Raw genomic sequence first — 12,924 nt, 5'->3', positions numbered from 1 at the left:
ATTTTCCATCTTGTCTTTGAGGATTTTCTGAGACCCGTCAGGAGTCGGAGGGGGCAGCAGTGGGATCTTTGAGGATCCGTCCAGACGTAACAAATCATCCTAAAGCTCCCATAAATACACGGCGGGCCTGACGCGCTCCGATTCGTACAGTTCGACTGATGTCAGCGCAGATCTGTGCACGGATCAGCATCTAGTGCCATTAAATCTAAGCTTCATAAAACCAGGGCATAGTTTTCTTCTTATAAAGATAAGAAGCACGTGGCTCCGGATCAGTCTGAACTTCTGAACTTTCCATCTCTGCTGCTACAGGTGTTGGCTCCACTTTGGATTTTTCCCTTCACACACATTTTCTTTAGCTGGGCTCCACCTGAGGACCATCTGAGGGCCGAAGTCAACAAGGAGAAGCTCGACTGTGTCAGAAATACTGTAGAAATACGGGTTGATCCCCACACTGTTTTAGACCAAGAACCAGTACAGCCCGGTCCGGTCAGTCTGTCATTACACAGACAGTGTTTGGTGTTACAGCTGAGGTCAGGACGGATAAATCTGCAGCCATTATTTATCTACCGACAATAAATCCTGCAAATAGACCAAAAAGCAACAACACGTCAGTCCTGTCTGTCTCTGATCGCCTCTCAGCGAAAGACCTGCTGGTTCCTGCTGAAGATGGAAATCTTTGCTATCAGTTTTCCTCTAAACGGAGCTTCATTTAAAAAATGAACATAAACTCATCAGGGAGGAGGAGGGACATTTTCCCATAGACTTCAGTGCAATCTGACTTCTCGTCGCGGTCATTAGACAGAATGAAGGTTTAGGACACTGTTTTTCAGACGTTGTCCTCTGGAGGAAAATGTCCCTCAGTGATGTGAGGATGAAGGACGGACTCCGCGGCTCCTCTCTGATCCCTGATTTTGATAAACTACAGAACTTAGAGGAAATCCACCAGAGGAATGTCGGGATCACCTGGTCGTCCACATGGAACCTTTTATGTCCACCTGAGATTTACGGGATGTGCAGTTGGCTGGAAGGTCGACCACGTGGCCGATCACACAGAAACATTGGAGGAGCAGGTCGTTCACAGAGGAGGAATGTCCTCAGTAAAATTCTGATCTGGCACTTTTCCCCCATTCCTTCCGTTTGAAGTGAGGAACAGATGAGATCGCAGCCGCTTTGGACTAAAAACGACCAATCAGTGCAGCTTAGATCTTTATTGATCATTAATATTGTAGCTTGTCGTCTGAGGTTAAAGGTCAGCATCATGTTGATGTCAGAAATCAATCTGACCTTGTTAATGTGGGAATTTGTTATGAGCCGTTCGCACTCGAATGACGAGCTACTCGGACAAAGCAGAGCGTGAGCCGACCAAACTCCAAAGATGGAAGACAAACCTCCAGTCCCAACCAAGCCACCACAGAGAAGCTCTTCTGTGGAGGCCGACCCCCCCGGAGGGTCTACAGATTCCATCCATCCCATCTGGCCTGGGAAAGTCTTCAGGAGGAGCCAAACGCGGTGCTGCAGATATGGACACCAGGAATTCCGTCCTCTGGAATAACTGTCGATCAGCAGAATAACACATGTTGACCCCCCAAAGACTCACTTCCTCTTTCTGCTTCCCCAACATGAAAAGCCAAACTTCTTTCTGTCGGGTCTTTAAATTATTAAGTCTGACTTTCTGAGTTCTTCCAACCAAATGAACATCTCCTCGTTGATGCTGTTTCAATTAGAGCTCTTTTAAAAGGTCACTCGTAAGAGCTAATTGTTCCTGCAGCTAATGCTCCAAACATTCCCACCGCGCCGTGAATTTGTTTTACGGTCACAGCCTGCGGTTCATTCAGGAGGCCGTGACACCATCGTTACACGACGGATTCAAAAAACAGCTCATGGAAAATTATCTGGCACAAATAGACATAACAAATCATCTAATTTGAGGTGCTGATTGTGTGGCTGAGAAGAATTAATTTGGTGATTTTTAAAAACTCGATATTCCACAAAGGAAACCCAACGGAGGATAAACAACATCTGATGGCTTTGAATCAATTACACAACTTCATTTACATTTTCAGACCATGAGCAGCCCAGTTTACCAGAATCTGAGCTCCTTCTGGGAAACTGACGGTCCCAGTGGGAGCTAATGTGGAAGCTGCTTTTACTTGAAACCGCGTTTTTTTTTTTTTTTTTTTAATCTAATCTCTGTGCAGATCTAGTTTCCTGGACTGTCGAGCTAAAGCTGCAGAGATCTGTCTGAGTGAGGAGGAATCCGTAAAGCCAGATGAGGGTCCGGACTGATGAGCAGAAGGATCAGCTGTCTGGAGCTGAAGTTCAGTTTGAGTTTGATCAGGAAACGTTTTCCTGATAGTTGTAGAGAGAAACAGGAAATGTTGTTTCCAATAAGCAGATTTTCTCGTTAAAATCTCTCGTCTTCTGCTGTCAGATGTCATTCTGCCCATCTTCCACCTCCAGTCTTCAAATCCAGAACCAAGTCCAGTCCACAGCCGACTCTCCTCTGCGGGAGCGTTGAGACAGCATATTTATGAAATATGACAACGTCATGAATTAAATCACAGAAGACTTTTGTCTTTCTCTCTTTTCTCCTTCATGGATTTAAAAAAAGTTTCTGCTGACTGAACTGGGACTCCTCCTGATGAGCTGATCAGCTCAGTTGACTCTGGTTCTGTGTTCAATCACGTCCCAGTTTGGAGTCCAGGAATTATAAAAATACCTGAAGGCGGCCATCTTTAACCGCAGTTCTGAAAAAACACAATCAGCCAACAAGCAGTTTGACTCTAAACTCTTCTAATCTGTTAGTGATGCTGAAGCAGTTCATCTTCTGAGCCAAATCAAACTGTGATGTCTAATTAACTCACCTGTGGACCATTTTTCCTCCTCAGACACATTCAAACCTTCACGCTTTTAAGACATTTGGCCGCGGGAATCTCTGGATTCCGGATGAGCCCCCATTTATGTTACGATCCAGCTTGTTTCTCGAAAAGTGAAGAAACATAAAAGCCAGATGTTTTCAGTCAAACGTGGTTAGAAAATGTGCACACAAGCAAAAAGAAATGGCAAACCCAAATTGAAGTGCAGCTAGTTGGCCTCAAAAAACCAACACTGAAAACAAAAGCTAACTATCCAGTGAGGTTTAATCATCCACTGGACTGGGGTCCACACTGGGATCCACACTGGGGGCCACACTGGGGGCCACACTGGGGGCCACACTGGGACCAGCAGCTGGAACCAAGCGTGGGCCAGCCCGGTCCACTGCCTGCTTAATGGATGAAAACAGCAGCGAAGTTTTAGCTTTGGATACACCGGCTCTTCCTTTGCCCTCCAGGCAGCAACATTTAAAGTGATGCACAGCTGAATTTTATGTCCAGATGACCCAGATTCATGTGGAAGGAGGACAGAACCTGGAAAACTGGAGTCAGACTGAAGACCTTTCCGCAGCCTTCGTCCCCGTTAGCTTCCACCTGATCGGAGGGCCAAACTGGGAAGCACCCCGTTTATTCACCACTTCCTGCTCTGGGCTATGAGGACCCGATCTGAGGGAATCATCAATATTCCTGATGGGAAGGAAAAAGACAAACTGGTTGACGTTTGCATCACGAAGAACCAGCACGCTTACCTGCTGCGTCCTGATTGGCCGTCACTGTCTGACTTCCTGTTTAAGTCTATTACATCACACCGTCTGTGAGCTGCGACAAATTCCTTCACTCTTTTTATTTCACATTCTTTCTCACATGAGCCGAGACGTGTTCTCAACATGCTGGGACGACGGTCAGACGAAGACCTGGACGAAGACCTGAACGAAGATCTGGACGAAGACCTGGACGAAGACCTGGACGAAGACCTGGACGAAGATCTGGACGAAGACCTGGACGAAGACCTGGACGAAGACCTGGACGAAGATCTGGACGAAGATCTGGATGAAGACCTGAACGAAGACCTGGACGAAGACCTGGACGAAGACCTGGACGAAGATCTGGATGAAGACCTGAACGAAGACCTGGACGAAGACCTGGACGAAGACCTGGACGAAGACCTGGATCCAGTGGCAGCAGTGTTTATTGGTCCAGTTATGAAGGCGCCCTCTGACCCCGGCCGGTCGTCGGCGTTCTTCCCTGACTTCATGCACCCCCCCCCCCCATCACCCCCCCGCAGACCTTCGATGGCACCGAACTCTACGAGATGAGCTGAACTCAGCAGATTTTTATGCCGTTCACGTTTTTTCCACGTTTGTCCGTTTGTGTTCACGCTCACATGCAGCTCGGTGACACGTGACTCTGAAAATAAACATCGCTGCCTGCTTCTCGTTACTCTAATTGGAGATTTAGTGAGTCTGTGGCAGCTGCCTACATATAAACCCACGCTGGGTTCAGGCTGAATATATACGCCAGCTCTTCCGTTAATAGGAATTTGGCTTCAGCTGAAGCTCTCCAGCAGTTTCCGTCGTCTGGCAGCTGCTGAGATTTTGACAAATAGGGGAGATAATCTGTCCTGAAGTAATGTCATCAACACAGTTCTGACTTTCAGCGACGTCCGCGGCCTGATGGAACCGTCTCTCGTCCCGTTTTAAAGAGGGTCATTTTAACTGTTCGGCCTGCAGTGGGGGCTGTACTTTTCAAAATCATCACCAAATGCTGAAACACATGACACAAAAGTTCAGCTGCACAACGTTAACGCACAATTAAGTGGAATGTAAAGCTCCAGTTTGGATGAAACAGACATCTTTAGTCTTATCTGAGGTGGAACAGTCAGGATTTCTGACTGGATGGTTAATTAGAGCCACGTTTGGACTTTTTAAGGTTTGTTGTGTTTAGTATTTATGAGCAATAAAACTAATAACTGCTTGAACCTCCAGGTCCAAATCTAAATGAGTGATGAGGTGAGTTATTTTTAGAACTTTACGTCATTCACAGATTTACCTGACACACCGTATCTGCCCCAAACCATGAAATTACACGTCAAAGTCAAACAGGGCAAAGTGAGTCCAGGATCCAGAGAAGATGACAAACCAGCAGGACGTCCCGATCCAGGTTTTTGGCTCTGATCTGGTTCTGATTCTTTTAGTCAAAACATTTAAACCCTTTAAGGACATCTGTGTAACTTTTAAAAAATTTAATTCAATCAGAATCTCTGTCAAATGAAAGGACGCAGACGCTGGTGTGTGAAACTCTGATGAGCACACTTAATCCTTCCAATAACCAAAACAATTTGCACGATCGGAGCAATGTGGCTGCGACAGATCTGGATCTGAGGCCGTCCTCCCTGCACATGCTGGAGGATGACTTACAGCTGACTGTCTGCACACGTTGTCCGACATCAGCCCTGCCCTTTAAAACGCTCCACAGATGCCCTGTTGGTTTTCACTCACATATTCGTAGCAGCTTGGATCACAGAGCATTTTTCTCTCTCTTGCTCTGGACTGCAAAATACAAAAGTTGGAAACTACAAGCATGTGTTTGTCATTAAACGTCTATAATCGATGTGTGTGTAGATTCTTTCCAGCAGGAAGTCAATGTTACTTAAGATGTGGCTGTAATTTTCAGTAATGTTGACTAATTTTTTCACTTTGAGTTTTATTCCGTCTCAAATAGCAGCCTGACAAAATGACAACTAATATTTATACAATAAAGCTGCAAAATCTGCGTTTATGTGCTCAAACTCTCTTTGCAGCTCTCACACAAGCTTGTCTCTCCTCATTTGTTCACTGTAAGGAGGAAATGCAGCAAACAATGAAAAGATGTTTGAACTGCAAAAATATGGCAGGAAAAAGTAGGATAACGTATTATGGGCGGAGAAAAAGAGGGGAAATAAATGATTACACGCTTGGCAAGACGCACACATCAGATAAAAGGAAAGTGATGGGATGGTGGACGTTTCCTCCAAAATCAGACGAACCGGAGTGGCAGGAAACTGAAAACAAACTCCACTAAAAGGTCCCAAGTTCTCTGAAAAGGAACACAAATTCTTTCAAAATGACTCAAAATAAATCCGGAACCTCATCACACACCATCAAACACTATACACCCCCCCTCAGGATGATCAGGACTCAGTGAGCCCTGCTGAGTCCTCCGAACAGAGCAAAGTGATTTAAACACAGATCTGGACCTGAGGAGGCATCTCTGGTCTCTGCCGGTGATCTTAACAGGAAACAAACAGCCTGACCTTTGACCTCTACATTCCCTCTGCAGTGGAGGGGAGGAGGGACACCAGCCTCCTCCTGCAGGTCCTCCGCCAACAACCGCTCGTGCTGCTTTTCCACTTTTCCTGCCGGGAGAGGTTTAAAACTCCGACAGGGTCTGTTCCAGAAACAGATTACAGGCTATAAAGTCGGATTCAACATGATACGCACTCATAAAAGAGACGGAGAAGTTGTTTCTGGTTAAAATGACAGCGTTCTCCTGATGGGGTGTGATGGATGTGTGCAACAGATTCTGTGGCAGCATTTCAACTGTACGACATCTGATCCGGTTTGGTAGATTAATTGGAATTTAATTAAGATTTAATTCCACTATAGTGGAAACTGAATGTAGTCATGTCTTTGGGCTGCTTTGAATCATTAACCCCAGACTGTTATGAGAAAGCTGCTTTAAAGCAGAAGGAGCAGATTTTTCCATGACAAACGCTTCTCACCGGGTCACAGCGGCGCTCGCGATCGGCCAAACTTTCACTTGCGATCGGCTATTTGTGCTCATCATATTGAAAACAGACTTTTTTGTTTTACACCCCCTGTGAGGTTTATTGCAGCGACATGTTGGATTCCCCATCCAGCAGCAAGTTCAGAGCGAAGAGAGCAGTTTTGTTCTTCAGACTCGACGGCCAAGTTATATAACATAATGCAATTTAATGGTTTCCACCACAGTAAATCCAGGAATCACCTTCCCTCCTGCACACTGAACCACTTCTGCAGTTTGTGTTCTCCATCCCAAAGCTCTTTTCTTTGAAGAAGTCTTGTGTCATCTCATCTCCGCTGCCACATCTTTCTTAGAAAACGCTGAGCTGAACGTACAAGATTTGCTCCGGAATCATGAACGTTTATGTAATCTGACTGAAAAGAGCAAACGCAGCATGCTTTACATCACTGTGACACAAATAGTAAGTAATAAGACCTTTGCTGTGGTTACATGATCTGCAGTGATGCAATGAGCTTCAGGGTCAGCCAAGTTTTAGCTGTGACTCAAACATGAGTGTCAGAGCAGACTGTCTGAAATGCAGGAAACACCGAGGATTGTTCAGCTACTGAAGAGAGAACCAGACTCAGTCGGACTCACACCGGACCACAAGCTGTCTGCAAGCCGTCACCTCGGCTGAGCTCCCAGTAGAACTGAAGCACAGACCTCCGCAGTCAAACGTCTGTTCAATCAATGAAGATGATCAGGCCTGGGGGGAGCAGATCACATACCAGATCAGTCTGGGTTCACATTCGCGGCCCAGGGGGAGAACGTGTGGCAAGTTGTGTGGAGCCAAGAAGACGTGTAGCTGCTTCGGCTCGTTTTGAAATTAGTGGTGCAGATTTAAATCTCTTAAAGGTGGCGGATCCACATTTCCTCCTCCTGCAGAGCTGCAATATAAACACAAACTGTGTGCACTTGAATGTTTCACAGATTTACAACAGATCAGGCAAAGCTCCAGAACGGCTAATGAATAGAACCTGTGGCAATAAGGTCAAGGAGAAAGCTTCACTCTCAGGTTTCAAAGTGTTCCTGACAGGCGTGCAGGTTTCTGGAAAAAAAAAATCTATTTTTTTCATAATATTTTACTTTCAGGTCATTTGTTTTATTGAAATAATCAGAAAAATACAAATCATCCTGCACTTTTCCATGATAGAATACGATTCTGTTTCCTCTGCAGATCTTTTTTAATCAGATTTGCATGCAGAGTTTGTGAGGTAGTTTTGAGCCCCGAGTTTTTGTCTGCAGGTTTTCTCTTCTGTGCTCTACAAAATAACAGCCTTCCAGATTTTACAGGGCTACTTGATGCTTTGACAGCCAAGCGGTGCAAAAAAATAATGAAGCAATTCCTCCACGTTACACAAGCGATAATAAATCACACCAGCCAACTCCATCAAAGCACCAAAAAGTCCAACCAGGCAGAATGACATGTTACCAACACTCCGGCCAAGGAAAAAATACTGCGTCTAATTGGTCAGAGAAAAGCTGAAAGAGACAAACAAACAAACAAAAAAAATCTATCTGTTCCATTACAATTTACACCAAAGAAAACGTACTGCAGGAGCCATCACTTCATCAGGAACCAGATCCAGATCTCATTAAAGACTCTTCCGTCAGCCAGCAGGCCTGAGCTGAAACACGTAAGACTTCGAGTAAAGAGCCACTCGGGTGTCTGACGTTCCTGATTTCAACTCTAACAAACACAAAGCTCTTCTGATAAAAAGGACTCTCCTGTTTGCTCCACTTTTGGTCTCCACCAGCTGAAGAAGGAATCGTCTGTATTTGAGCTTTTTTGCTGTGTTAGAATTTAATGTTTGCTAATTAGCGTTAAACACACTGCAGCCGTTTGCTGTTGAAAGTATCAATCAGTTCTTGATTTAGAGATTTCTGGGAAATTGAAAGCAGGACTGCAGCAGCTCTGAGTGTTCAGGCTCAGCTGGTTGTGTGTTTGTCATCTCAGTTTTGTGTGTTGCTGCAATTATAAAGCAGACACAAAGTAACACTGACGAAGGTCGTCGGTGCTGCAGAACGTTGGACCGGACTCATTCAGCAGATGTTCAGTTTCTGGTTCTGGGGTCTGGTACTAGAGGCGAGATCAGAGGAGTCGGGTTTCGTCCTGAAGGGAACGTTATTGTCTGTCCAACGTTTCATGGCCATAAATCAGGCGCTCGTTGAGACGGTTCAGTCTGGACTCGCCATTGTCCTCCCTCCTAGGTGGGAGGACAGATATAATCTGTGTCAGCCTTCCCCCGACTGAACGGACCGTCTCCAACACGAGTTTCTGAGCTTTGACCTCATCCTCTCCGGGGGCCGTCTACGGAGCTCTGCCTCCTCAGTGAAGCTTTGTTAAGATCCACGTTCGACTGCGGGGTGGGCTGTAAAACAGCATCTTGGTTTACAGGCATCTGCTTGTTTCCATTTTTTTTTTTTTTTGTGGAGCACGTGAAGCACAAATAAAGAACAAATCTGTTGTGAAATAGTGACGATTATCACCTTTCACACGTTCTCCTGAATCTTCTCTGCATCAGGCCTCTCCTTTGTGTGTTTGACAGCGACACAGCAAAATATACAATTAGCATCCAGCCTGTCTGCTTGTGTGAAACCACCACTGATTCCATATTTCCCTCATTAGTCTGCCAGTTCAGGCCAGATCCATCTGCCTCCCATTAACGGTGGCAGCCAGGGAGGCTGGACCCTCACAGCCTCAGTTCATGTGAAAGCCTCTATAAAAAGTTTCCCGTTGTTACCTTTGTGTCATGGAAAGTTGTTCTGGAGGAATTCATGCCGCTCTAGTTTTTCCTGGAGCAAGTCTACCACCTAGTGTCGGAGCCGGAAACAGGAGCAGGTTGAAAACTGGACTTCATCTGGAGACGTTGGGACGTTTAGAGATGATCGATGTTCTGACATAACCTTCATATCAGGAGGCTTATCTGAATTATTTCTGAAAGATGACAAAGCGTCTTATTTTCATCTGCAAACGTAGAAAAAGAACCATTTTCACTTCTATGGTTCCAAAAAAGGAAAATAACTGAATAAGATGACGTGTCGCTCTCTGTAATTCAAAACCAGGTTGAAAGGGAGAAATCAGATTTCTATTTTTATGTTTTTTACAAAGTTTATCATTCATCCATCTTCTATCTGATCTGTTTCTGGGTCACGGGGTGTTCCGGAGCCAATCCCAGCTCACTCTGGGCGAGGGGCGGAGTCACCTGGACAGGTCTGCAGTCCATGACGCACACCTGCCAATCACACGGCAGCTAACGTTCACGTCAAACAGTTTAACCTGGCTCTGTTTTTTTTTCCACCTGGTCCCTTAATACCAATCAGTCAGTCTGACTGCCACGGTGAGCTCAGTGAACTCCAGCGGCCTCCCCAGGCTCCAGGCCTGGATCCAGATCTGGCTGAACAGCAGATTGGCAGCTCGAATGTGCAGCTGATGAATCTGCAGAAACGATGTGAGGCGGTCATGACAAGCCGGAGTCTCACAGGAAAGTTTCAACATCTGGTGAATCAATGACATGACGTGAAACTGTTCAGCGTTGCTGCGTCTCCTCCTCCAGTATTTATTATTCTGAAGTCTGGATTTGGAGATTTAAGAGTGCAAATTTATTTTAAAGGCTCAAACTTTTCCACCGTTTCACCCGAAGGGATGATCTCCATCAGAAGATATATTTGTGCTTTTAAGGACACAAAATCACCTCAGCGTTGTTTCACATCTCTCTCAGGAACTGGCCAGTCAGCCAATCAGGACAGAGGATGTGATGCTATTTTGGCAGAAAACATAAATATTCTGATCTATCCTGATTAGGTGGTTCAGTCTGTCAGTCACACAGTAGCCCCGCCCCTAACCCCTCCCCTCCCTCTAAATGAACATCATGTTGTAGTTCAGACTGAGACCTTAAACTCATCAGGAAAATGTTTACTGAGGAGGAGGAGGGGCATTTTCCCATAGACTTCATTTAAAGCCAGTGGACTCGCCCCCTGACGGTCAGGATGAAGGTTTGTAGGACAGTGCTTCGTTGTGACATCACAAAGTTCGGAGCGCTTCGATTAGAGAACCTGGACCAGGTGACCTTTAATGAAGCCCTCTCCATCTCTGTACAGGTTTATTTAAGGTGGACTGACAGCATTTCTCTGGTGTAATCAGAATAAAATAAAATCACATTTCCTCACTTTTCTGCTCTAATTGTGGGTGAAAACTTTCTTTTCAGTGCACTGTCAGAGTTGTCTCCAACAGAAACAACTTTTCTGCTCCAGCTTCGGCGGCTGATTGAAGCCAGATGCTCTGCGCTGCTCTGACTCATCCTCCCGTCCAAAGCGCTCTCTCTTGAAATATGGTAGCGCCAGCGTTGTGTAATTGTGACATTCTTGCATTGTTTGATGTCCATGAGAATGAGCGGAGCGGTCTGCAGCGCATGTGTTGACTGAGTGTACCGTACATGTGGTGCAGCTCTGCTCGCTGACAGATGATGCATCGAGAGGCCGCTGCTTGGACTTCGGAGAAAATATTTTGCCTGTGCCGTCGTGTTTATTCTCTGACAGGATCTGATACACACTCCCAAGGCTGAGCGATGAGCTCGCCGAATTTGATCTGTGTCAGCTGCTCTGTTTTTGTTCTTCTGACCTCGGGTCAATTTTTCATCTAGCGCCATCATCTGGTCAGAATGGCCTCCATTAGTTTACAGTGATGCTAACACGTAAATGTGGTGCCTGCTAATCAGCGTTAGCATTTAGCTCAAAGCTGCTGATGAATGAATGCTAATCACATGCCAACCTCTGTGGCTAATGCTAACTGGGAAATGTGAGTGTGCTAACATGCTACGATGTTGAAAACGGAAAATATCAGATCAGCACGCAGAGACACGAACAGACAAAACTACCAAACATCCATTAAGGGTGCTCTTATCCCGTGAGCCAATCGCAGCTGATGTTGGGCGAGGGAGGGTGTGTCCAATTGATGTGCACATGGGAGGAAACTGCAGCACAAATCTGACCACTGTGCCACCGTGCCGCTCCATCAAACTAAGATGGTGAATGTTGTCAGCGTTAGCATTTAGCTCCAACCTCTGCAGTCAACATTAAAGGGCCTTAAGTGGTGAAATCTGTCTGTCAGACAGGATGAGTGAAGCAGGCGTGTCCTTTGTTCTTTATGATTTAAAGTTTTGTCTGAATAAAATGAGAAATCTGAAATTTGTGTTTCAGTGTTGAACTCTCCGGATGAAAGAGAAAAAGGAGCCTCCAGAATTGGCAGTGAACGCTCGCTGACTTTCTTTCTGAGCAGCTGGTGACCTGCAGGGCGTGGAGCCCCAACACAGAGGGTGAAGCAGAACACCTGAGGCCGTAAAAAGCTGGAGGTCACGTGGCCTCCGTCACACGTCCACATGTGCGTCAGAAATCATCAGCTCTGCTCCAGCTGTTCTGATCTTTGAAGACGGGACGCCGCCTCATTATCATTTACACCGCCGTCACTTTATTTATTACGGCCGGGACCATCAGGCAGCATACCTGCTTCAGTCTGCAGATTTATGGGAGGCCTTCAAGTGTCCCTCAGACTCCTGCTGCTGTTTAGACGCTTTTATTGTCACAGTCCATTTAGAGCCAGTTTACGTCCAGAGAGTAAATCTTCCAAATGGATTTTTTGGTGCATTGTTACCTTCTGTCATGAACCTGAAGAGGAATGAGAATCTACCAAAAGAGATTTTTTATTGACCGTTACATATAAACATCAACTTTTGTGTCCTGTTTCCTTTTCTTGTCAAAGAAAATTCAACTCTGTGGTGCTACAGGCAGCTAGCATCCCATACCGACTGTCTCTGGGTGAGTTGCATTGTGGGTACTATTGGCATCAGTATAAAGACAACTCAATGCCTTCATCAGCTGCATATGTCGACTGATTGTGTTTCGAAGGCACATTCACATAAATCTGTCTGACAGGTGGACATTTACGGCCCAACATATCACAGGATTCATTGCTCAGTGGTCATGAAAGTAAAACACCAACAAAGCCCGAGAACTGGACTTCTGAACGTGTCGAGTTTCAGCTTTGTTTAGCAGCTTAGTGTTGAAACCTTCACAAAAGGTTTCTGTGGGAAAAAGTTTGATTGCAGCCGCCGTCAACACTTACAAACTCATTTCACTTTGACCAACGCGGCTCAAGGCAGCTTTGGAGGGCCACATCAAAACCACCACCATGTGGACCAGGATGGTGGCGCCCCTGAGCTGGTGCACAGACGACGGGCTGCTTTCAATTTGC

Source organism: Echeneis naucrates, chromosome 24 (assembly GCF_900963305.1).
Source record: "Echeneis naucrates chromosome 24, fEcheNa1.1, whole genome shotgun sequence".
Taxonomy (NCBI): domain Eukaryota; kingdom Metazoa; phylum Chordata; class Actinopteri; order Carangiformes; family Echeneidae; genus Echeneis; species Echeneis naucrates.
The sequence above is the reverse complement of the archived record's forward strand: the minus strand, read 5'-3'. Positions refer to the sequence as shown.